This window comes from Diabrotica virgifera, chromosome 8 (assembly GCF_917563875.1).
Source record: "Diabrotica virgifera virgifera chromosome 8, PGI_DIABVI_V3a".
Lineage (NCBI taxonomy): Eukaryota > Metazoa > Arthropoda > Insecta > Coleoptera > Chrysomelidae > Diabrotica > Diabrotica virgifera.
This window is the reverse complement of record NC_065450.1, coordinates 139,586,221-139,612,486: the sequence shown is the minus strand read 5'-3', so window position 1 is coordinate 139,612,486 and position 26,266 is coordinate 139,586,221. Positions and strand designations below refer to the sequence as shown.

General features: G+C 34.8%; 1 protein-coding gene and 1 long non-coding RNA gene across 2 annotated transcripts in view; one reads left to right on the top strand and one right to left on the bottom strand.

The window, feature by feature from the left end:
• LOC126889386 (LITAF domain-containing protein) overlaps positions 1–26,266 on the bottom strand; it is a 140,913-nt gene that overhangs the window by 17,786 nt on the left and 96,861 nt on the right. The window lies entirely within an intron of this gene.
• On the top strand, positions 13,570–15,205 carry LOC126889388 (uncharacterized). Its single transcript, XR_007700011.1, has 2 exons — positions 13,570–13,873; positions 14,365–15,205. It is a non-coding gene; the product is annotated as an uncharacterized LOC126889388 (long non-coding RNA).

Below are 26,266 nucleotides of genomic sequence, written 5' to 3'. Positions count from 1 at the left end.
CCCCAACAATGGAAGAAAAGTATAATCTGCCCTATTCATAAAAAAGGAGACAAACTGTTGTGTCACAATTATAGAGGCATCTCTTTACTTTGTTCGGGATACAAAATATTCACAAACATCCTTAATCGAAGACTTCAACCTCTCACGGAAAAAATCATCGGGGAATATCAAGCAGGGTTTAGGCAAAATAGATCTACCACTGACCAACTATTTACAGTTAAACAAATACTAGCCAAAGCATGGGAATATGACATGGACGTTTACAATCTCTTTGTAGATTTTAAACAAGCCTATGATTCAATAGATAGAACAATTCTACCTAATATATTGGAAGAATTTGGCATACCATCAAAATTAATACGACTAGTGCAAATGACAATGACAGAAACAGAAGCACAAGTATGTATTCAAGGACAGATCACTGATGCGTTTACGATAACGCAAGGACTGAAACAAGGCGACGGACTGGCTCCAACGCTTTTTAATCTTGTTCTTGAATATGTAATTAGACGGTTGACGGTAAGCGGAAATAACATACTTACAAACAAATCTACCCAATTAGCAGCATACGCGGATGATATAAACATAATGAGCAGAACAATGAATGCAGCGGAAGAAACCTACGTTGAGTTGAAACAGAGTGCAGAAGCAGTAGGGCTAGCAATAAACACAAATAAAACAAAACTACTCATACAAACCAGATCAAATAGACCGGCGTAACAACACTTTATTGACGATATAGAACATGTGAATAGATTCACGTACCTAGGAATGGATCTGGTTGCAAGCAATGAAGAAGAACCGGAAATAAATAGAAGGCTTGTGCTGGCAAATAAAGCCTATTTCGCGATGGGCCACATATTCAAATCGCGAGACGTACACCGGAAAACAAAACTCCGGGTATATAAAACAATAATCAGGCCCATAGTAAGTTATGGCTGCGAAACATGGGTGGTGATACAGAAATCTGCCAATGCATTAGATGTGTTTGAAAGAAAAGTATTACGTAGGATACTGGGCCCAATAAGTGAAAATAACAACTGGCGAATTAGGTATAATAGAGAAATATACGAGCAATATAACGAACCAACTCTAGCACAACACACTAAACTGCAGAGATTACGGTGGGCAGGGCACGTGGTCCGCATGCATGAGAATAGAATCCCCAGAAAATTGCTGAATGCAAGAATGCAGGGAACAAGACCTGTTGGAAGACCTAAAAAGAGATGGGAAGACGAAGTCGATGAGGATGCCAGGAACTTTCTGGGAACGCGTTCATGGAAAAGAACAGCGGTAAATCGAAATGATTGGAGAAGCTTATTGAAGGAGGCCAAGACTCGATTTGGGCTGTAGTGCCATTGGATGGATGGATGGAAATATAAATTTTACGAAAGATCTAGGGCCGGTTGTTCGAACGCTAATCAAGAAGTTGATTATAATCAAGTCCCCTTAACAACCATCAAATAACAAAATCCGTTGTTCGTACGCCAATCAGTTGATTGTAATCAATTATGTTAATTATCATTATGATCATTATCATTATGATAATTAACATAATTGATTGACTAATTAATTATTAATTATTAATTAACATAACCATTATTAACATAATTGATTAACTAATCAATTCATCTCAAAATTGAAATCAATTATGTTTTCAGCAACCCAATCAAAATTGACATTGACAGTTGGTGATAGTAATTAAATATTTGATAATGATCAGTTGATTCCATTTTTGATTAGCGTTCGAACAACCGGCCGCTAGTATTTTTTTTTAATTTTTCTTAATTAGATCAAAGGTGTAAAAACTAGTATGTACTGCATTAGTAAAAACTTTTTATGAATTTAATAAGTTCTTGTGCTATTTACACCACGATTCTTTTTTCGTGAATGTAATTTACATAATTCCCTGTCTCAATCCTAGGCCTGGATCCCGCGTACCAAAAAAATGTTTATTAATAGCAAGCTGAAAATTAGTTAATAGCTTAACAGTGTCTAATCGAACAAACTTTGATGTACGGGAACACTGGAACAGGGGAAGTTTTAATTGTAGAACAAGTTACAGGTTTCGAATCCGACGTTCTACTTGTCGGACTTTAAGTGTCGAGGATTAAAATGCTCAACATATCTGTCCAAACGGACAAACATTTTTTCATAAATATAAACTTACGTGCATACAAATCGGTCCACTTAAAACTTTGGTCATTTTTGATGTCTCATATTTCCTAAACCTGTTGGCCGATTTAAGTGATTTTTTGAACAGGTTATAGCCTGATTCTTTAACAATACTACCGTAATAATATTGTTGCTAAACAATTAAATTTTCATTGTATACCGGGTGTTCCAATCAAACTGTGTTTTTTTCTCAAAGTTCGCATCACCCTTTGGAATATTCTTTCATTTATAAAATACTGAAACTAGAACCCAACTATTAGTCCAGGGTCATAAGGTTTTTTCCATGACACTCGAGCAGCCAGGGTACTGAAGCGTTTTTTCGACAGGTAATACTAGTCCTGTCGCCAGGGGGGGTACAACGGCCTCGTTAATTCAGATGGACTTACCCAAGTTTTTTTTATGTATTTTGACCCGTAGAACACGAATTTTTTGGGTAACAGTTGATCCGGATGTCGATAAGATTGTTATAGACCAAGAACTTGAGGAATCAAATAACAGCGATTTTTGGCAAAACAAAACAATATTTTGTATTTTTTGGGTCATTTTAAGCAAAAAATATTTCTACAAGTTTTTTAGTAGGATGCACAGTTTTCGAGATAAACGCGGTTGAACTTTCAAAAAATCGAAAAACTGCAATTTTTAAACCCGAATAACTTTTGATTAAAAAATAAAATAGCAATTCTGCTTAGCGCCTTTGAAAGTTCAAGTCAAATTATGTCGGTTTTGATTATTTGCATTGCTAAAAATTTATTGTGTTATTGTTAAACAAAGCTACAAACAACTAGTGCGTGAGTGATGTTTCTATGATTTCTCATTTAAAATCGAACGAGTAGGTAGAATAGGTACTAGTGCAATCAAGACTATTTCTACGTTACATGCGGTAAAACGCATGTAAAAGCACGGGAAACCCTACGTGTTTATAGCTTTGTTAAACAATAAAAAAATAAATTTTTACCAATGCAAATAATCAAAACCGATATAATTTGACTTAAACTTTCAAATGCGGTAAGCAGACTTGCTATTTTATTTTTTAATCAAAAGTTATTCGGGTTCAGAAATTGCAATTTTTCGATTTTTTTAAAGTTCAACCGCGTTTATCTCGAAAACTGTGCATCCTACGAAAAAACTTGTAGAAATATTTTTTACTTAAAATGGCCCAAAAAATACAAAATATTGTTTTGTTTTGCCAAAAATCGCTGTTATTTGATTCCTCAAGTTCTTGGTCTATAACAATCTTATCGACATCCGGATCAACTGTTACCCAAAAAATTCGTGTTCTACGGGTCAAAATACATAAAAAAAACTTGAGTAAATCCATCTGAATTAACGAGGCCGTTGTACCCCCCCTGGCGACAGGACTATACCTGTAAGAGCAAATTGTAACTATTTCCTGCGTAGGATCTGGCGACCATTTTAATTTATAAACAATTAAGTGTCAAAAAATGGCATTTTCCTTTTGTTTTCAAATCAATGTAAAACAGTGAAACTTATGGTTTTTTTAGTACAAATATCTTTGAGATTATGGAAAAAGCTTTAAAATGACGTATTACAAAGTTTGATATACTCATTTATTGTTAATATAGTATAATTGCGAAAAAAGGTCAGAATTGCAAAAAAAAAATAATTTCGCAATATCTATTGTAAAAATTAGTGTACAACTTTGAAATTTTTGTCATATAAGGGTTATTTAGTGCTTAATATGTGATAAAAATTTCAAAGCGATTCATTCAATTGTTTAAATTTTATTCAAATTGTTTATCCCAGAGAGCATTTTTTTTGCAATAACATAAGTCAGAAAAAAATGACGTTAGAACCATTCCACAGGTGTCAAATGAAAGAGCATGAGCTATATTTTCAACTTGGTTTAAAAAAAGCGAATAAAAAATGCATTTATTAGTAATAAATAATTATGCAAAAGTATCGTAAATCTTTCCTTATAAACTTTTTATTTTGTTATATAAGAAATTATATATATTTATTACAATTTTTTATCAATTATGATATAAATAACATTACTTGGTAGTTGTGCACTTAAAACAGGGTAAAAAAGTTAATTTTTTTGGAAAAAGTTATTCACAAATTTTATAAGGAAAGATTTACGATACTTTTGCATAATTATTTATTATTAATAAATGTATTTTTTATTCGCTTTTTTTAAACCAAGTTGAAAACATAGCTCATGCTCTTCCATTTGACACCTGTGGAATGGTTTAATGTCATTTTTTTCTGACTTATGTTATTGCAAAAGAAATGCTCTCTGAGATAAACAATTCGAATGAAATTTAAACAATTGAATCAATCGCTTTGACATTTTTATCACATATTAAGCACCAAAGAACCCTCAATTCACAAAAATTTCAAATCAGTACACTAATTTTTACAACAGTTATTGCAAAAATAATTTGTTTGCAATTCCGACCTTTTTTCGCAATTATATTAACAATAAATTAGTATATCAAACTTTGTAATATGTCATTTTAAAGCTTTTTCCATAATCTCAAAGATATTTGTAATAAAAAAATCAGAAGTTTCACTGTTTTCCATTGATTTGAAAAAAAGGGAAAATGCCATTTTTTGACAGTTAATTGTTTATAAATAAAAATGGCCGCCAGATCCTACGTAGGAAATAGTTACAATTTGTTCCTATAGGTATTACTTGTCGAAGAAACGCCTCAGTACCCTGGCTGCTGAAGTGTCACGAACAGGGTATATTGTTGTCTTATTACCCTGGCCTAATAGCCTCAGGTTTTCTCAACATTCTGTTTTTTGAATCATTCGTTTATGTTGGATAATAAAAAAGTTAGGTACTTTAACTAGTAGAAAAAACCACAGAATATAATGTACCCTTACATATGGCATTTATTGACTTTCACAAGGCTTGCGATAGTATTGAAATCTGGTCCTTTTTGTCAGCCCTAAGGGATGCTCGAATAGACTCACGGTACACTACATTCATTAAAAACATTTATGAACAGGCCACATTCCACATCAAAATCAATGAAGACCAAAAAACCGAAAAAATACGCCTTGGTAAAGGTATTAAACAAGGTGATACTATTTCACCAAAACTTTTTACCTTAGCATTGGAAAATGTATTCAAACAGCTCGACTGGGAGGAAAAAGGTCTAAACATTGATGGTGTACGTTTAAGCCATTTGAGGTTTGCGGACGACATAGTATTATTCAGTGCAGATATCAAGGAACTGGAGCAAATGATGAAGGAACTAAACCAGCAGTCAAATAAAATAGGTCTCAAAATGAATCTTCAGAAAACAAAAATAATGAATAATGTACAAACTAATCTTGTTATTGACAACGTCAGTCTTGAAAATGTAGACCACTAATATATCTTGGACATACCATCAAAATCGGCAAAGAAAACCAAATAGCCGAAATAAAAAGACGCATACAATTGTCTTGGGTAGCTTTCGGCAAGTTAAGCTTTATCTTGAAGAATAAAGATATACCAATGTATCTAAAACGTAGAGTTTATGACAAATGTATCTTGCCTGTAACTACATATGGACTGGAGACCATGGCCTTTACAAAGAAAACTTTAAAGCAGCTCAGTACAACTCAAAGAGCGATGGAGAGGGCCATGCTAGGGATTAGTTTGAGAGACAAAATTCGAAATATCGACATTCGTGAAAGAACAAAGATTACTGATGTCGTAGAACGTATAGCAAGGCTCAAGTGGCAATGGGTCGGACATGTTGCCCGAGATAATCCCGAAAAATTGACACAGAGACTAACAAACTGGAGACCAAGAGAGAACAGGCGAGGAGTAGGCAGACCGCAGAAGAGGTGGGCAGATGATATCAAACAAGTCGCGGGCAAACAGTGGATGAGAATTGCCAAGAGTAGAAATCGATGAAGCAAATGGAAGAGGCCTATGTCCAGCAGTGGACGAACACAGGCCGAAGAAGAAGAAGAAGACTTTAACAACTAGACATGTTCTTCATCAATACACGGTGTTTCTAAATAAGGGATAATTCTGCATGAAAAAATAATGACAGTTGGCTTTATAAACGTATGTCCACAAATTTTTCGTTTCCGAGATACGGGATGTTGAATTTTTTCTTACAAACTGACGATTTATTTTATTGCTTTAAAACCGGTTGAGATATGCCAATGAAATTTGGTGGGTTTTAAGACGTAGTTATTGCACATTTTTTGACATACAATTAAGAATTTAATATTCACCATAAGTTCACCATAAGACCAAATTTTTAAGTGTGCCGATTTATATGCACGTAAGTTTATTATACATTATACAGTATGGTGCAAATGAAAGGAATAAATTCGTTATTTCGTAACCTGGCGACATTAGGGAAAAATCCCAAAACACGTCGATTTTTACTTTTAAATTCTGATATTTTGTCATATATGGCATAGTAGTGACGTCATCCATCTAGGCGTGATGACGTAATCGATGTCTTTTTGTGTCAATTAATTTAATATAAAAAAAATTGGACACCCTGTATAAATAATTATACTAATATTTATATTATTGAATAAAGAATTAAATTGCCTTTCAAATGAGCTAGCACACGACCCCTATTCTCCTTTAAAAAATCATCGACTACGTTCATCACGTCCAGACGGATGACGTCACTAGTATGATATATATGCCAAATATCATAAATTAAAATCAAAAGTCGACCTGTTTCGGTAATTTCTAATTATGTTGTTTATTTAGTTAATAATTAATTTATGCGATACTTTATGGACGCACTGTATACGAATAATTATATCTGTACCTATAAATAAATAAAAATAAAAAATATTTATTTCTTTTTTATTCAATGGCTTTTTTTATAATTTTTGTTTTATTTGTTTCTCGGGTTAGGGTAAAAAAACACATTCTTAAATATACTAGGTTTATTGCAGTTTAGACATTTCCATTAAAAATTTCGACATTTCTATAAAAAAAAAAATAAAAATAAAGCAACAAAATGTATCTATGTATCTATAAAAATAATATTGTAGTAGTTATGTTATGAAATAAGAAAATTACTATGAATCTGCAATCAATTACAAACAAGTCTGGCTAATTGGCTCTGCCAAAGATATTTTTCAGAAAAGAAAAGACATTTCTAATCCTGTTTTTCAAGCAATAAATTGAAATATAAATACGAACTGAGCCGAAAATCGCGATTCAAGGGACTGGACTGCACTCCGTATTCTAATTGAAAAGTAAGATTGCTTTGCCTTTGCATTGCAACTGAATAAAAATGGTATACATTTTTATTTTATAGTCGTATTACTCCGTAGAGTAACTAGGTGCATTTTTCCGTTGGAACTTTACCAGCTGCGGACGGGGGATGTGAGTTGCATAGTGTAGAATTCCTTCCCTCTCGTCTTCACTGCAACATCCATTTGACTTGCAAATTGTAGAAGTCTTGGAGGTGTCACCAGGAAAGTGTACCAATAAGTTTTCAATTTAAAAATCTTTTAGTAATATTTTTAATATTTTCAATATTAATAATTTACTATTAGGATTGGAAACTACTTCGTCTTTCAATGCCAGATGGCGCTAGCCACCTACTATCATCGCTTCAGTTGCAATGGGTGGGAAAACCTCTTGATGCGAATCAGTTAAAATATGGAGAACAGTGCCTACGTTCTTTCCGATGAAGGCTCCAATAAGAGCCGAAAATCGCGATTCAAGGGACTGGACTGCACTCCGTATTCTAATTGAAAAGTAAGACTGTTTTGCCTTCGCATTTCAACTGAATAAAAATGGTATACATTTTTATTTTATAGTCGTATTACTCCGTAGAGTAACTAGGTGCATTTTTCCGTTGGAACTTTACCAGCTGCGGACGGGGGATGTGAGTTGCATAGTGTAGAATTCCTTCCCTCTCGTCTTCACTGCAGCATCCATTTGACTTGCAAATTGTAGAAGTCTTGGATGTGTCACCAGGAAAGTGTACCAATAAGTTTTCAATTTAAAAATCTTTTAGTAATATTTTTAATATTTTCAATATTAATAATTTACTATTAGGATTGCAAACTACTTCGTCTTTCAATTCCAGATGGCGCTAGCCACCTACTATCATCGCTTCAGTTGCAATGGGTGGGAAAACCTCTCGATGCGAATCAGTTAAAATATGGAGAACAGTGCCTACGTTCTTTCCGATGAAGGCTCCAATAAGAGCCGAAAATCGCGATTCAAGGGACTGGACTGCACTCCGTATTCTAATTGAAAAGTAAGATTGTTTTGCCTTCGCATTGCAACTGAATAAAAATGGTATACATTTTTATTTGAAATATAAATATATACTTACAATAATATTAATTGCAATAAAAACTTAGACACCAAAATTTAATAGAAGTCTTATAATTTAATAGGTGCCGAAATCAATGACGGTTTGTAGCGTAATAGTGTATTTCAAAGGCTAACCGATTTCGGCACTCTGGTGCCGTAGTATAGGAGCATTTGTAAAAATATGCATCACGGTCATAGCCTACCATCATGACTAAAACTTATTCAAAATATCCAGTACCTCGCTTATTTTTCCAGATAGGTCCATCAAATTTAATATGGAAATGTTCGTTACAGAACGTTCTATTCAAATGTGTAACCATATACAGGGTGTTCCATTTAAATTAAAAAAGTTAACATCTGCGGCCATTTTGTTTGCACCTGCTTTGTTTTTCTACTATGATTTTCGAAAATTACATAAAAATCATGTAACTTTTGTATTCTACATTTTTTTCTAATTCTGTAAATAAATCAGTTTACAGGGGGGTAAAAATAGAGTGAATAACCCTGTACGTTGTAGAGCCAGTGATGATGATGAATTAAGTAGCAATTGTAATATGTATTTGTAATTAACACGTTGACGGACAGAACGTCTATAGACGTCTAATTTCCATTGATGGAATGTGACGCAACGTCTTTAGACGTTGCATTTTTCCCTGTTCTACTATGCAAAATACATATAGTGTCACAACACTTGCTTATACATTTGACACACTGTCCGTCAACGTGTTAAGTTGGTTAAACCACGTCGTGCTTCACCTAAACTCTGAACCCACAGAACAACATAACCATATAATTAATTTCCGTTTTATCTTTTTATTGTTATAATTAACAAATAATAAAATTAATATAACCTTGTTAATTTGTGAACACATTTCTACACCTTGTAGGTACCTATCCAATAAATTAACTAAACTGAGCTGTCCAATTCAATTAATTCCATAAAATAAAAAATGTAGAAATGCGATGAAGTGGATGGCATCAAAGAAGCCGCACAAAAAGCACTAGGTTTTTCATCTAAAGACGAAGTGTTGTGTTAAGTTATGGTAGAACGCAGAAACAGAAAACCTCATAAAAGAAAAAAAGAAAGCGTAGGTATGTCATATACCTAGGTAGGTAGTGAAAAAGTGAACACTACAGAGATAGAGATAAATATCTGGAGTTCAAAAGAAAAACAAGAACAACAAATTTATAAAAAAGATGTCATTTTTTAATTATTAATTAATTATAGTTAGAACAAGATAGTTAGAAAAAGATGTAATTGATAACATGCTAATGCTAAATTACATAATATCCAATAATTTTTAACCATTAAACAGATCGGTGCAAATCGACCGTATACCTATCGTATCTTAGACTACTTGGTATTTGTTGTTCTTGAATGTTAAGTGTGTGCGCATATTAATAAAATATTCGCATATTTAGCGCAAGGAGTCCTTGTAGTTTTGTATCATTGCTACATGTCAATTTTATAAAATATGAATGATGTATAACGCAAATATTTAATTTTTACGTCGATCATTTATGATTTTATCGTCTTTATTTAATGTCTCGGTTTTCAGATAGAAAAATTTGGACTATTTACTATTTGAAAATATTTGAACTTGCAGTGCAGGAATGTTTTATAAAGCAATAAAAACATGGAATTTAGGTCAGAACTTGACCTCCAGAAAATGGGAGAAAATATTCCAAGAATTTTAGATCAATATTAAAAGCCTCGTTCTTTTAGCTTTTATCGAATTAGACGCAACAACAAAACACAAACTTAAAACTTTAATTCAAGGTCGTAGAGATACCATGATTCAAATGCACTTTGGAATAATTTCTCTTTTTAAAATACCTACGCAGAGAGCCCTAATTAAAGAATTTTAATGGATAGCAAAACTCGATTTATAGTATCTAACCAAAATCCTACGTTGTAATAAGTAATAATAATTGAAGGAGAGAGTGAACCAATGTCTGAAAATGTCAGATATTTTTTAGGCAATAATCTGTAATATAATGAAGAAAATTCGTCAAGACCAATTCCAACCAAAACTCAAGTCTGCGCGTTCCACCTTCAGTCCCGACTGATCTAAAGGAAACTCAACATCACCTGGAATAACAGCTTGCTAGAGCACACCTAATGACCGATATACCTCGAAGTTACACTAGACCGCTCTTTAACATACAGGTTCCACTGTAAGAAACCCAAAAAAAGGTAGATGCGCGCATCAACTTTTTAAGGACACTTAGCAATAGTACATTGGGCGCCAAACCCACAGTATTAAGATCAACAGCGCAGGCGCTATGTTTCTCAACGGAGGAATACGAATGCCTGGTATGGAACAGATATATGCGCACGCGCAGAAAGTAAATGTCAGTCTGGGTCTGGATAACCCCTGTGGATAAACTGTATAAAGCTTCAGGCTTCTCGAACTGACTCCCTTTGAACGGCCCATGAGTTCACCGAAAGATTTAAAAAAACCTTCGACAACCACCACCTCCTTAACGAATCGTATCCTGGCAGACTGAAATCAAGAAAGCATTTTCTTAGCATCCTGCTAGTCTATATGAATCACCACACTATTATCCCCTAACAGAAACTCCACAAAGCGGGATTTAAAGCGACTGGTCAACGTGGCGCATGCTGAACCTTTTAGGAACCGGCGCAGCACTGACCAGAGACCAGACCAACTCAAACCTTATTAAATGGCAGAATGCTGTAGAGGACGAAAACGACGAACTCATAACGGGAAAAAGTCGAAGAAGATTTAGTTTTCATAGTGATAGAAGATATGCGACAAAATGTTATTGAATTTAAGCTGGTAAACCATGGACTATTGTACTTTAAAATATATAGCAAACCAAAAAATATATTAATAATTAATCTGTCTAATCCACCGAGTCTGATGATGACAAACTAAAAGTAAAGTAATTATTATTTTATGAAACACTGAAGGAAGATTTTAATGCACAAATTGAAAATCAGATAGCAGGATCACCCACAGTATACGAGGAAATAAATAAAAATGGTGACGAATTGGACATAAGTAGTAGCAGAAAAAAACATAAAAGTATATGGATGAAAATAAATATGAATGTGGACGAGGCGGCGCACAAGAAAATTGAATTCGGAACATCAAATCGGCGGAGCTCGAAAACATTTGTAATATCTCGGAGAAAAATAAATCAACTTCGATATATAAGTATTTTAAATCTGTGATATCACGAAAAAACAATAATAACTACGTGTGATGTTATCATATCATGATACCTATATATCTAAAAACAGTCTACCATGAGGGAAATACTGTAATCAAAGTATTCAGAGAAACAAAAAGGCTTAACCAAGACTGCTACTTATCACTCACATTGTTTAAAATATTTTTAAGCAAAAATTAGAACAATGGAAGAATAAATTCAGAAATATGAAGAATCAACTTAATCACTGCATCCTATATACCCAGTTTACAGACTACCAGGTAGTAACAGCACAGGATTATGGATAACCTGGAGTAGGAGAGAGTCGGCTAATTGTGCGCATCAATGTTTCTAATCTCCTATTTAATAAAATTGCAAAAACTATATTATCGGGCAATCTAGTAGCAACTGCCATATCTATCCGTTACAAACGAACGTCGGGAGATACTTTACCGGTTGGCAGTTATCGTTTACATGTTTTCGCTTGGTATGATATTGTTTGTGTGTCTGAGAAAATAAGCGATAACTTTTTTTCTTGACAGAAATATAGTTTAAATAGTACTTATATCCTTTATTTATTTACCATTTTACACACTGATACAGTTAGTTTTGCTCGATTCTTTTTTGTTTTTATCAAATTTTGTGTTATGTGGTGAAGTGTAACGTCGTCTAATGGTGCGCATTGCGCACCATTAGCCGGCAAGGTATATAAAGGCATTTTTTGCGTTTTGTAACTGCGCCATAAAACGTAAACAAGCCTTAAACAACCGTCAAAGTAGAGAAAGGGGCAAAGAGAAAACCACGAAATTGAAAAAAGGTACAAAATGGAAAATTTTTGAACACAACAGTTCCGATGTTATTTCAGAAAGTGAACTGTGCCATGATGACGAGTTGGACGATCTCCTGTCAGATCAAAATGACTTCTCTGTATTGCGGTGATGGTAGCAAAAAAGACGAGGTATGGTGCAAGTGTTCGATATATTGTCAATGGTCTGATGCCATGTGTATACGACAGGATAGTTCAGAAGGATATATTTGTGACTTCTACAATACTTCTACAATATTTGGTTTCTTATCGTTTTCCGTATATTTGTTTGTCCTATAGCGATACGCTTTAATTACTATTTCGCTAATTTTAATTTTAATATTTTTTCTCAAAAGCGAAACAACTTAGTCATTCGAAATTCACAGTAAATTAAATACAAAAATGCTAAGAGTGAAATGACTTTACTCTGTCAACATCTGTTTCCTCACCCACATAAATTAGTTATCATATCAGACCATTATGTCAACAAAGAATGCATCGAAATTGTTTTCTTAAGACTGCGAAAGTGTACGCCAGACCTAGTGATTTATTGACAGCTGGTCAAAGTAAAAGAAACACAAACATATTTATCGTTTGTGGTTTTTTTCTTTAGTCACTACACAGCATTCGAACGATTCACACACACACCGACTCGACCCTCTCCGAGAGACCTAAACGAAAACACATTTTCGTTACAACAATAAAATTACCGTTTGTTTTATTATATTCATTTTTAATTAAATTCCAGCAACTCACCCATCGGAATATTGGTGACCCCCGCGAGTATTTTAAACCGCCGCGAAAATTTTAAAAAAGTTAGTGTTAATAATATATTTTTGCCGGTTAATAATATACAGTGAACATCGAAAATGACGGACGGTAATACCAGTGCCAACACCAGTGCTTCAGTCGATCGGATTTCAGTTAAAATCCCACCTTTCTGGCCCAACGATCCTGAAATATGGTTCCTGCAAGTAGAAAACCAATTTACACTGGCAAATATAACAAGTTGTAACGATGAGTGATACTCATCGTCACTTTATAATATGCATTTCAAAATATTTATTAGGAAAAGCAACTCCCAATAAGTATGCAACCAAATATACGTCAACGTGTAGTAGGTATTGCCGAGATTTTTAATAAGTATTTGGATGATGTTGGTAACTTTTGGGGAATTCAGGGTCTATAAGTTGGTTCGCCTGGCGATGCCGACATCCGGCTGGCGTGTTTGTCATTTCGGCAACCGCAGCTGTTCGTCACTTAAATCTCGTCTTTTGTTGAGTCAACAAGTCTCCAGTGGCCATTGGAAGAATTTACCTTTTGGTTGAAATATTTTAGTAGAAGATTAGTTTATGTTGGAAGGAGTTATTTTGTTTTGGGTTTTGTGGAGTGTTTTGAGGAGAAGAGTTTTTGGTTTCCAATACTTTTTTGAAGAACAATGGGTATGTATTACAGAAATGTCTGGTAGCTATGTTTTTCCTTAAAAAATAGCCCTTTATTCATTTTCAATATCTTACATATATTATCTTTATATGAATTATTATTCTTCAATCATCATATTTGCAATACTTCAATACCGTCGCACTTATGTTTCTACAGAAAAAAAAATATTTCATTATATTTCCGGTTCAAAATAAGTTTGGAATCAATGATCATTTTCCTTTTCTCCTTTATATAACTCCATGTAGTAATCTTTGATTACAAGATCCACATTTACTTGTCCAAATACTTTCTTATATTCGTTTAAAAAGCTTTTTCCATTCAAGGATAATCAAGGTCATTGAACTTCAAGCATGTAGGTACATCAAACTTCATTTTTTACTTAGATTTTTTCTCTGTCAAGTTCTGATAAGGTGATACACCTTTTTTGTCGAGGCCCTATTTCTTGTATACTCAAGGACAATCAGCTGATCAAGGTTTTTTATTATTTTAGCCACTGGAGAAAAGAAGATTAAGTCACCTTTTTATTTTTTGGAAATGGAATAATCAATCATTTTGGGGTTTCTTTTGGTGGATCGGGATTATTTTCTGTTTGTTGTTTTGGAATCGACATTGATTTTTACCAGTACTTGTAAGCACCTCCTCGTCTGACATCCGCATTGTGGTCGAGTATCTCCCTAGGATTGGAAAACCGGAGGATACCTATCTGGCTCTCCCATCATCAACCTCTCCAGGAGTTTGGAGAAACCATAGTCCCTACTTTTGTAGAAGCGACAGGTTTTTTATAAAATTTACATTTTCAATTCTTTTAAATAATTTCTTGCAATTTTAATATTTTTTTTTCAGTAACTTATAATAACATTAATAATCATATAAATTCATTTTTCTAAAATCAACTAACTTTATAATATTCAATAATTTTTTTCCAACAAATTTTATCTTTTACTGTTCATATCATTCTTTTAAAATAGTCCGGGAGTTATAAGCTATATGTTAAGATGGTGTATACAATATCTAGGGTTATAATTCCTATTTAATAACCTTTATTTCAGTTAACAGGTATTGTACTCAGGTTTATCGCTTTAGGTCAGATACTGGATTGTCAGCCAATACTGTGATCAATATCAATATAATATTTTTGCTTAGGTAGATAACTTGTGATTCGAAATAACTGTCTTGGTATAATTAATTAAATTTTTGTTTTTATTCTTTTGTACTGTAAATCTAAGTGTCGATAAGAGCGTATCCTTCTAGTACGTCAGGAATTAGCTAGTTTGTATAAAATTGTATATAGGGGTTATAGGTATTTTTTTTCATTAAATTTGTTGGTTGTACATATATGTTTTATTATCCTACCATTTTAAGAGTATTAGTTAGGTACAGCAATATAGGTCACGTGGAGAAGAAAATATTCAATTCTTCCCTGGCGCCCTTATACGTTCTCAGTAATATCTTCTCGGTCAGTAGTTCCTTTTTTTTTCATTTCTTTCCTTATTTTAATTCAGTTTCTTAACACTCCAGTACTTCATTAGGTACCGTCTTATTTCGGGCGTGCAAATACGGCCTGATCCTCTCCTGAGTCCACTTGATACAGTCTCTTAAATATCCAGCTAGCCTAGTTTGAGGAAACTTCCATAAATAAGTAACTACCCTTTAAAGCTATATCTATTCTGCCACAACACAACCTCATTTTCGTTACAAAGTGACGCAACCAAATTCAACTATATAGTTGCCAATTTAGACACAGCCTACATATTAGAAGTTAGGGACATCATTGTTTCACCACCAGCCACAGAGAGGTATGCAAAATTAAAATCAGAATTAATTAAGAGACTTAGTGCATCACAGCAACAAAAGATTAAAAGACTACTCGAGCATGAAGAACTGGGCGATCGAAGACCTTCGCAGTTCTTACGACATTTACAGTCTTTAGCAGGCACAACGGTACCAGAAAATATTGTAAGGTCTCTGTGGTTAGGTAGACTGCCAGGGTCTACATAGGCTATTCTAGCTACTCAAGCTAAAGCTAGTTTGGACGCAGTTGCCGAGCTAGCTGACACAATATCTGAAGCGATAGCTCCTAGGGCCCAAATTTCAGAAGCTTCTAACGCTCTTGAAAGTACCATAGAAAAATTGACAGCCGAATTAGCTGAAATGAAAATCCAGCTATCCAGCTTGTCAAATGCTCAAGCACAAGCTAACACATACCCTCGAAACCGCAGCAACTCAAGACGAAGACCATATCCTAGAGACAGTAGCTACAGTAGGGAACATAATAGTGACATATTATGTTGGTATCACTACCGTTTTGGTGACCAAGCTCAAAAGTGCTCTCCTTCGTGCAAGCAGCAGGGAAACGTCGCGGGCAGTCGGTAAATGCGGCATCCGATCGAAGCCCAAAGTCTCGCCGCCTTTTCGTGACAGACTATGATACAAAAAAACAGTTTTTAATCGACACCGGAGCCGATCTGTGCGTTTTCCCGCGAAAATATGTACGGGGTGCACGCGAAAAGACTTCATACGAACTATACGCGGCCAATGACACTAAAATCGCGACGTACGGCTATGTGAACTTGACATTAAACATCGGACTACGGCGTGATTTTACGTGGCGATCCGTAGTGGCGGACATTTCAAAGCCCATTATCGGTGCTGATTTTCTTTCCCATTTCGCGCTCCTAGTGGACATTGCTAACCAGTGCTTAGTAGACAGTACGACAAGTCTTCGAACAAAGGGACTCGTTAAAGAGTGTTTCGACGGCAGCGTAAAGACTATCGCGGAAGCGTCGCGTTATCATGAACTGCTGCTACGATTTCCGGAAATCACGCGACCCGCCGGTATCGTGAAAGACATTCAACATCAAACCAAGCACCACATCGATACAACACCAGGTCCACCCGTTTTTTCGAAGCCTCGACGATTAGCACCTGACAAACTGCAATGGGCTAAAAAAGAGTTCGAAAATCTTCTACGACTAGGCATCATAAGACCATCGAAAAGTAACTGGTCTACTCCACTGCACATGGTCCCGAAGAAAGGTGAGGAATGGAGACCCTGCGGAGATTATCGACGTCTCAACCAAAAAACAGTTCCAGATCGATATCCAATTCCGCACATCGAAGATTTCGGTCAGGCGCTAGCTGGTAAGACAATTTTCTCTACAATAGATTTATTGAGAGCATACAACCAGATACCAGTAGCCACCGAAGACATACCAAAAACCGCCGTTACCACACCATTTGGGCTGTACGAATACTTATATATGCCTTTTGGTTTACGAAACGCAGGACAGACATTCCAGCGTTTCATAGACGAGATTTTACGTGGTCTAGATTTCGCCTACGCCTACATCGATGACATTCTCATTGCATCAGAATCCGAAGAGCAGCATATGTCGCATTTGGAAGAGATTTTCAAAAGGCTTAAGCAGTTTGGCGTTGTGATAAATCCAGCGAAGTGTCAATTCGGCAAAAACGAGATTACCTTTTTGGGATACACAGTATCAGATGGAGGACTCACACCTCCACAAGAAAAAGTAGCAGCTGTACAAAATTTCACTCAGCCAAAAACAGTGAAAGACCTACGCAGATTTTTCTAGGTATGTTAAACTTCTACCGAAGGTTCATACCCAATGCAGCTGAGCTACAAGCACCACTACATGATGCCCTAAAAGGTAATGTCAAAGGAAAAGCACCAATCGAATAAACACCACAGCGAATCCAAGCCTTTGACGACTGCAAAAACAGTTTAGCTAACGCTGCTTTACTGAGCCACCCTGTAAACGATGTTGATATCTCCATCACTTGTGACGCTTCTGATTTTTGTGCGGGAGCTGTACTACAACAAAAAACGGATACAGGTATGAAACCTTTAGCTTTCTTTTCTAAGAAATTCTTACCTAGCGAAAAGAAATATAGTGCATACGACAGAGAACTATTATTAGCTATATATCTAGCCATAAAACACTTCAGACATATGATCGAAGGCAAGGACATAACGATATACACAGACCAGAAACCAATCACCTTCGCCTTTACTCAGAAGCTAGATAAATGTAGTCCTAGACAGTTTAGATATTTAGACTATATAGGACAGTTTTGCACTAACATTCAGCACATTTCTGGTTTAACAAATATTGTGGCACACGCACTATCTAGAGTCGATAGCATCAAGAAAAATATCGACATCACTGACTTAGCTCTCGCACAAGAAACTGATCCAGAACTGCAAACTTTTTTAAGTGAGAAAACATCACTACAAATGAAGAAAATACGCTTTTCCGAACAAAACGTGAGTTTGTACTGTGACATATCAACATCTACAGCCAGACCATTTGTACCGAAACCACTTCGAATGGCAATTTTTCGCACCATGCATAACCTAGCACATCCCGGAATCAACAGTTCTGTGAAGATGATCACACAGCGATATGTTTGGCCATCCATTAAATCAGATGTGAGGAAATGGACTCGAGCGTGTCTACAGTGCCAAAAATCGAAAATATCGCGCCACATTGTTTCACCTACTGGAAGTTTTCTACCACCTTCCAGCCGATTCGAACATGTCCACATAGACATTATAGTGATGTCGGTTTCAGAAGGAAACAGATACTGTTTGACATGTGTCGATCGTTTCACACGTTGGCCAGAAGCCTTCCCGATGCCTAATCAAGAAGCAGACACAGTAGCCAGAACATTTTTTTCTGGTTGGATAGCTCGTGTCGGCTCTCCCAAGCGCATCACAACAGATCAAGGCCGACAATTCGAATCGCATCTCTTCAAATCAATATGCAAATTAACTGGAACTTCCCATTTAAGGACAACCGCCTATCATCCGCAAGCAAATGGTATGGTAGAAAGGTTTCATCGACAGTTAAAAGCAGCAATTCGATGTCATGAAAACATCCGATGGACCGAAAGCCTACCTTCAGTGTTACTGGGCATACGAGCAGCTTGGAGAGAAGATTTAGGTACTTCCGCCGCCGAACTCGTGTACGGAGAACCATTGTATTTGCCAGGTGAACTATTGTTTTCGTCACAAAGAAACACCGACGACAATGCTCACATTTATTTAAAAACGCTTCGAAACCATTTCGAAAACCTCCGTCCTACGCAACCGTCGCATCATGGATCCAAAAGTACCTTCATTTTCAAAGGCATAAAAAACACCTCTCACGTTTTCATCCGCCGTGATACAATCAAAAGCAGCTTAGAAAACCCATATCACGGGCCTTTTCCAGTTGTTAAGCGAGGTGACAAGACTTTTGTCGTCCGGGTAAATGGAAAACAATCAACAATTTCCATAGACAGATTGAAACCAGCGTACGAGCTTCACGACTCTATCCATCACGAAACAAAAGAAATGACAGTATTCAGCAAAATAGACAACAGACCGAGAAGAAGAGCCAGATTTACCGGAAACTACCAAGAGAGTGTCAGCTTACAGTGTATTAAGTGATTTTTCGTTCTCCTCGTATAAACTTTGCATTTTTTTTTCTATTTTCAATTTTCATTTTAATTTGTATATATTATGTATTATCTATCGTCTTAGTCTCTCGGAAGGGGGTGTATAGCGATACGCTTTAATTACTATTTCGCTAATTTTAATTTTAATATTTTTTCTCAAAAGCGAAACAACTTAGTCATTCGAAATTCACATTAAATTAAACACAAAAATGCTAAGAGTGAAATGGCTTTACTCTGTCAACATCTGTTTCCTCACCCACATAAATTAGTTATCATATCAGACCATTATGTCAACAAAGAATGCATCGAAACTGTTTTCTTAAAACTGCGAAAGTGTACGCCAGACCTAGTGATTTATTGACAGCTGGTCAAAGTAAAAGAAACACAAACATATTTATCTTTTGTGGTTTTTTCTTTAGTCACTACACAGCATTCGAACGATTCACACACACACCGACTCGACCCTCTCCGAGAGACCTAAACGAAAACACATTTTCGTTACAACAATAAAATTACCCTTTGTTTTATTATATTCATTTTTAATTAAATTCCAGCAACTCACCCATCGGAATAGTCCCTTTAATATTTATGTTCAATAAGCTACATTTTCGAAGGTCGTTTTTAAGTTATATTATTGCGCACAGTTATCCGACATATGCGCATCATATAGCCGAATAGGTCGGGTAATTGTGCGCAGTACACTAATTGGAAATTTCGCCTCTCACTCTTCTACTGTTCAATCATTCATTAAATGAGATCCCTACCAATATACCTAAGCCTTTGAAGTATATCTTCAAAAAATTTGGAAACTGAAATGTTACAAATTTGTGAAATATCCTGAATTAGCCTTAGGTGCGCACCAATAGCCGACTCTCCCCTATATGACAAACAAGATTGTAAAAAAATACAAAAAATGGAAGTTACAATTAAAAAGAGAGTATATGTGCATAGGAGGACATCAAAACAAGAAGGTAACCATAAACTAGATAATGTATGAAAATAATAAGTTGTAGAGAATATGAGTACCCGGAAATAAAACATACCTATAATGAAACACTATATGAAGCCGTTCATCATCATCATCAATGGGGTAAGTCAACTATTCGTGAGTCTTTGCCGAATTTACTATTGCCTTGCATGTTGGTCGGTCCTGTGCCACTATTTCCCATTGTCACACTCTCATCTTCTCCAGATCTTCTCTGACTGCATCTTTCACCTTTTTCTAAGCCGTCCTATAGATCTTCTCCCATCTGGCTTTTCTCAAAACTAATTGTTTATAAGGCGGTTGTCGTTACTACGTTTCACATGCCCTGCCCATCTGAGTCTATTGGCCTTTACATTTATTGGCCTTATCTGGATTTTTGCACCTCGTGAGAGAGGTTTTGACTTCATTAGATGTTACATTCCAAAGAAAGATCTGTTTCCTGCTATTATTCGAGTTTAAACTGCTCGATATATTTTGTTGACATTGGTGATTAATGGTCCTAGATATTTAAATTATTTAACCACTTCGAAGTTATGATCGTTTATAGTAATAGTTTGTCTTATTCGACGTCCTTCTTGTTTTGAGACGACATGTATTTTGTTTGGTCTTCATTTATTTTTAGACAGATATTTAATGCAGCTTCTTCAAAGCTCGAGAAAATATCCTTAACATGTATTGTGCTACTCCATCTACGTAATGGTAGGGGAGCCCAAGCGGGGACTTTTGCAGTTACTCGAGCGCGTCAGATTATCATATGGGGAGAAACTTGGTACCCTGCAGATGTACCTCTACCATATCGTCCCTGCCATTTCCAACTATCGAATGTGAAAAGTGGTACTTTTCAGGAGAGCAAAATAACTCTTTTTTAGAGACTCCCAAATCAGCGCATTGACAAATGGGAAAATTTTTATATTTTTTGTATGTAATGTTTAATCCTTGTTAGATTGATAACAAATTTGAACTGCTGCTTATCATTTTTTTCTTTCCAAAAAATCACATTCGTTATTTTGCTTTTTGTATTAATCAAATATTTGTCTCGGTCCGATGATTCAAAGTAGCGAATGTATAATAGCGAATAACTGTATAATCAAATAATGAAAATCCGTTAAAATAAAATCATAAACTGCCTCACAAGAATTTCTTGGAAGCGATACTGAAACAAAATTCGCACAAATTGTAAACACGTGCATTTTATTCTTCTCAGCAGTTTAGCATTTTCGATAGTTTACAGATTATAATTGAATAACTGTTGAACAAATTACAACACAAACTAACGAATGTGACACATTCGACATTTAGCGTTGTACAAATATACCTTTAGTTATATTTATAAAAAACAAAAGTATCGAATATGTATAACCATTTTCGTCAGTTTGCAGTCAACCAAATGAAAAAATGTTCATATTCGATGGTTTAAACAGCATATTTCCCTGGCTCCTAATCAAGCTACAATAACGAGAATTTGTCACAAGATGTATCACGTATAATGCAAGGGCAAGGTATCGAATCTGAAAAACCCGATTTTTCACATTCGATAGTTGGAAATAGTAGGGACGATATATTGGCTCTTAACACAGGGAATATCGTTAAAGGGGGCCCGAAAAAAAATCTATCATTAAAAATACTCGAAATTGTCAGATTAAGATAAGGTAAGTTAAGTACATGCAAAAGAGTGTATATTTAAAAAATCTGACGATTTGAGCGGGGTGTAAGAAAATGGGTGAGTCAAAAAGTTTCACAAAAAAAGCGAATATTTCGCGAAATGAACATCAGATTGAAAAACTAAAAAATACTTCTTCAATTTTTCAAAAATCTATCGAATGGTACTAAACATGACCCCCACGGAGAGGGATGGGGGGTAAATTTAAAATTTTAAAAACAAACCCCGCGATATTTTGCAAAATTAACGTCAGATCGAAAAACTCCAAAATAAACTTTCAAAATATTTTTAAAAAATCTATCGAATGGTACCAAACGCGACCCCCACGGTGGTGGGTTGGGGGTTACTTTAAAATCTTGAATGTGACCTCCACGATTGATAATGTGATTCTTTACGTAAAAATAAGTAACTTTTATTCGAGACATTTTTTCGAATTATGGATAGATTGCGCTATAATCGGAAAAAACGATTGTTGGAAAAGGAAAATTAAATTGAAAAATGGAAACACCCCACTAAAATGAAAACATTTAATTAACTTTTTTTGGCTTTAGGACCTAATAATCATAACCCAATAGGTCCCCATAACGCTCGAGTGACTGCAAATTTAGCATACTTTTGCTCCCCTACCATAATCGGCCAAGGCCAGTATCTACGATTTTTGTTCGCCGAGCAGCATTGATTAGTGAAAGTCCTCTAGTTCATACATGATTCCTTGTTTTCTTTCTTATGTTGGTACAATAATATCAAGCATTAAACAATAATCTGCACACTGCCACTGTTTTTGTGATTATGCCAAAGCTTTTGATTGTGTAAATCACGACATTTTGATAAAAAAAAACTAGATTTCTATGGAATTCGAGGTATTTCTTTGAACTGGTTTCAATCTTACTTGAATAATAGGAAACAACTGGTTAGAGCAAATGATACAGACTCTAGTCTCAAAAATGTTGTATGTGGGGTACCACAAGGTTCAGTATTGGGTCCTCTACTTTTCCTTATCTTTATTAATGACATCACTAGTTTAAAAATCGATGGAAAAGTTTTTCTTTTTGCTGACGATACCAGTATCACTTGGAGCAACTCAAATATCGCAACTCTTCATGCTACTATAACTTCTGATCTACTCACAATAAAATCCTGGTCCGATTCTAATTTACTCTCTTTTAACGTAGATAAAACAGTAGCATTATCCTACAAAGGAACTCTTCAACCCTTACCTCTTCATAACAGCCAGAGCAGTATCGTTGATTCTGTAAAGTTTCTTGGTATTTTTTTAGATAGCAACCTTAAATGGTCCTTTCATATCGATGTGTTAAGCAAGAAACTATCCTCAGCTTGCTTTGCAGATTTTATTCTGTTTCGATGGAAATGAATTTAGCCTCTTCCAAAATAACATATTTTTCTTTATTCGAGCCCCATCTTCGATATGGTCTTCCTTTTTGGGGTTCTGGTACAGCTACCCAATCCGATGTTATTTTTAAATTACAAAAAAGAGCAATAAGATATCTGTTTGGCCTCAGAAAAACAACATATTGCAGAAGCTACTTCAAAGATCACAGGATTCTAACACTACCTTCTTTATATATTTTAGAAACTGTTTGCTTAATTCGTAAACATCTACATGTCTTTCCAGCAAGACCAAGACATGACTATTCCACTAGAAATTCTACCTTTGACATCTATTTACCGATCCCGTCCAGTGAGTTAGTAAAGAAATCTACTTATATTATATTCTGCAAAAAAACTATACAACCACCTCCCTATACAACTTAAATCTGCAACATCTTTCCCCAAGTTCCGTAAAATGACAAAAGCCTATTTATCTGAAAGGCCATAGTATGCAATAGCAGAGTTTCTTAACCAATAACTAAGAAATTACAGTATTCTTATGTATAAGTAGAATCTTAATATATATTTGAGTGTCATATGCAGCAGCTTAACTTATTAAATTTCTTAAGGTAGATTACGCAATTTGCAATTTTTTTTGTTTGCAATAGATTGTTACTGATTTTTATTTCACTTTTTTATGTTTTATTTATATTGACGATTTTTATAATTTTAGTAAATTGTATTTGTTATTGTTTTTATTTATGATTCTTGTAAGCTTTGTCTATAAAATTGTTAAATTTTTCATGACAATAAAGCATATTTCTATTCTATTCTATTCTATACTACCACACCAATTTTTTCGACTTCGATATTATTTCTTGTTTCCAGTTATTTTGTATTAATATTGATAGATGAAGCCATTACATCAGTTAAATACCAGAAATGGACCTTTGAAGGAGAGCAATAGGCAGGTCATGGATGGAGAGGGCCAAAAAATACAAAAATCGGAGAGATTATGAAAGTAAGATACACAACAACCGATGAAATAAAACACAAACAATTAATCTGGTTTGGCCATGTATAAAGAATGTTCGTTAAAACACTTCCCAAACAAATTATGGTATGACAAGCAGGTGGAAGAAGAAAACGCGCGGAAGACCCCTATTGGACAAGTGGAGTAGACGAAGATCTGATAGATCAAGGCATAGAAGAATATGTCTAGAGGTGATTAGAAATCGGAAATCCGCAGATGTAAAACATTTCATACCGATGGTTATGTATAAATATTAATTTTTATCGTCAAGGATGAAAGAATTATTAAAGATGTAAATTAATACAACCCATTAATTGTTGCGATAAATTATCTACTAAACTATGTAATGGTAGGGGAGCCCAAGCGGGGATTTTTGCAGTTACTCGAGCGCGTCAGATTATCACATGGGGAGAAACCTTGTACCCTGTAAATGAACTTCTGCCATATATATTGACTCTTTATATACAGAGGAGTTCGTTAAGGGGGTCTGAAAAAAATATATCCTTAAAAAAACTCGAGATTGTCAGATTAAGATAAGGTAAATTAAGTACATGTAAAAGAGTGTATATTTCAAAAATCTGACGATTTGAGCGGAGCGTAAGGAAATGGGAGGGTCAAAAAGTTTCACAAAAAAAGCGAATATTTCGCGAAATGAACGTCATATCGAAAAACTAAAAAATATGTGTTTAATATTTTTCAAGAATCTATCAAATGATACCAAACACGACCCCCACACTCAAAAAAATTTAGTTCGTAATATTGATTAACAGTGATTATTGAATAGTATTTCGTTGTAAAAACAATTTAATTTTTTGTTTCAACGAACTTTTAGATACTGACGAATGTATTTGGTTATTGTCACCATGATTGAATAATAATTGTGAAAATAACTAGAGTACATTGATCAATAACACTCAATTTATTCAGCCAAATACTTAGTTTCGTATATTTAATAAATAATGTTAATTCTGGCAGCAACTCACTTTCTTGATTTCGTAGATGACAAGCAATTACCTTGGTTTATCGTGACAACGTACAGATTTCATTAAAACAATGTACAAATGTTATTAATATAGAGTAGTATATGATTATTGTATAGATGTAAACTGATTGTTGTGACAACGAATGCATTAATCAATCTACTACTGCGCTTAATAACCACAATCAAGGCATTCATGGTGAAAATAAACGTAGTTGTTGAGACAACAAATGTTTTCCTTGACCATTTGAAATGTAACGGCTTTTTCTTATCGTGCTACCCCTAGCTTCTCTGTGTTACCATTGTTTAAAAAAGAATTCTTTGATAAACAATGCTGTTACCTCTGCGGAAGTGCCGAATAATAATTTCATTTCGTTTCCAAGTGTAGTCCGTAGTAGAAGGAAGTTTTCGTGTGTCTATTATGTGAAATTTCGGTCGAATTCTTTTTAAATTTTTTTCGAATCCTGAGAAAACTAATTAGTATTTTTGAAAATTTAAACGCAGAATAAAATATTACAGTATTATCGAGGGTCTGAAGTCCCTGAGAACTTCTATAATGATTATTTTAATAAGTCACAGGGGTGAAAAGAGAAAATTTAGTATGCTTTTTAATTTCAAATATACCATTCAAAAGAAACTTTTTGTTTATTCTAAGGAACTTCGGTAATAATGTAATCTTTTATTCTGCGTTTAAATTTTTCAAAAATACTTATTAGTTTTCTCAGGATTAAAAAAAATGAATGCGTTTAAAAAGAATTCGATCGAAATTTTGCACTTGCGCTCTCAAAAAGGATTAAAGTGTTATACAATTTTGGAATCATTATTTCAAACGATTTTAAATGAGCTGTCACATGATGTACTTTCCCATTTAAAAAAATCAAAGTTATGCCTGTCACCTGAAGAGGGATCGTGTAAAGTTCGAAACATTGATGTTATAATATAC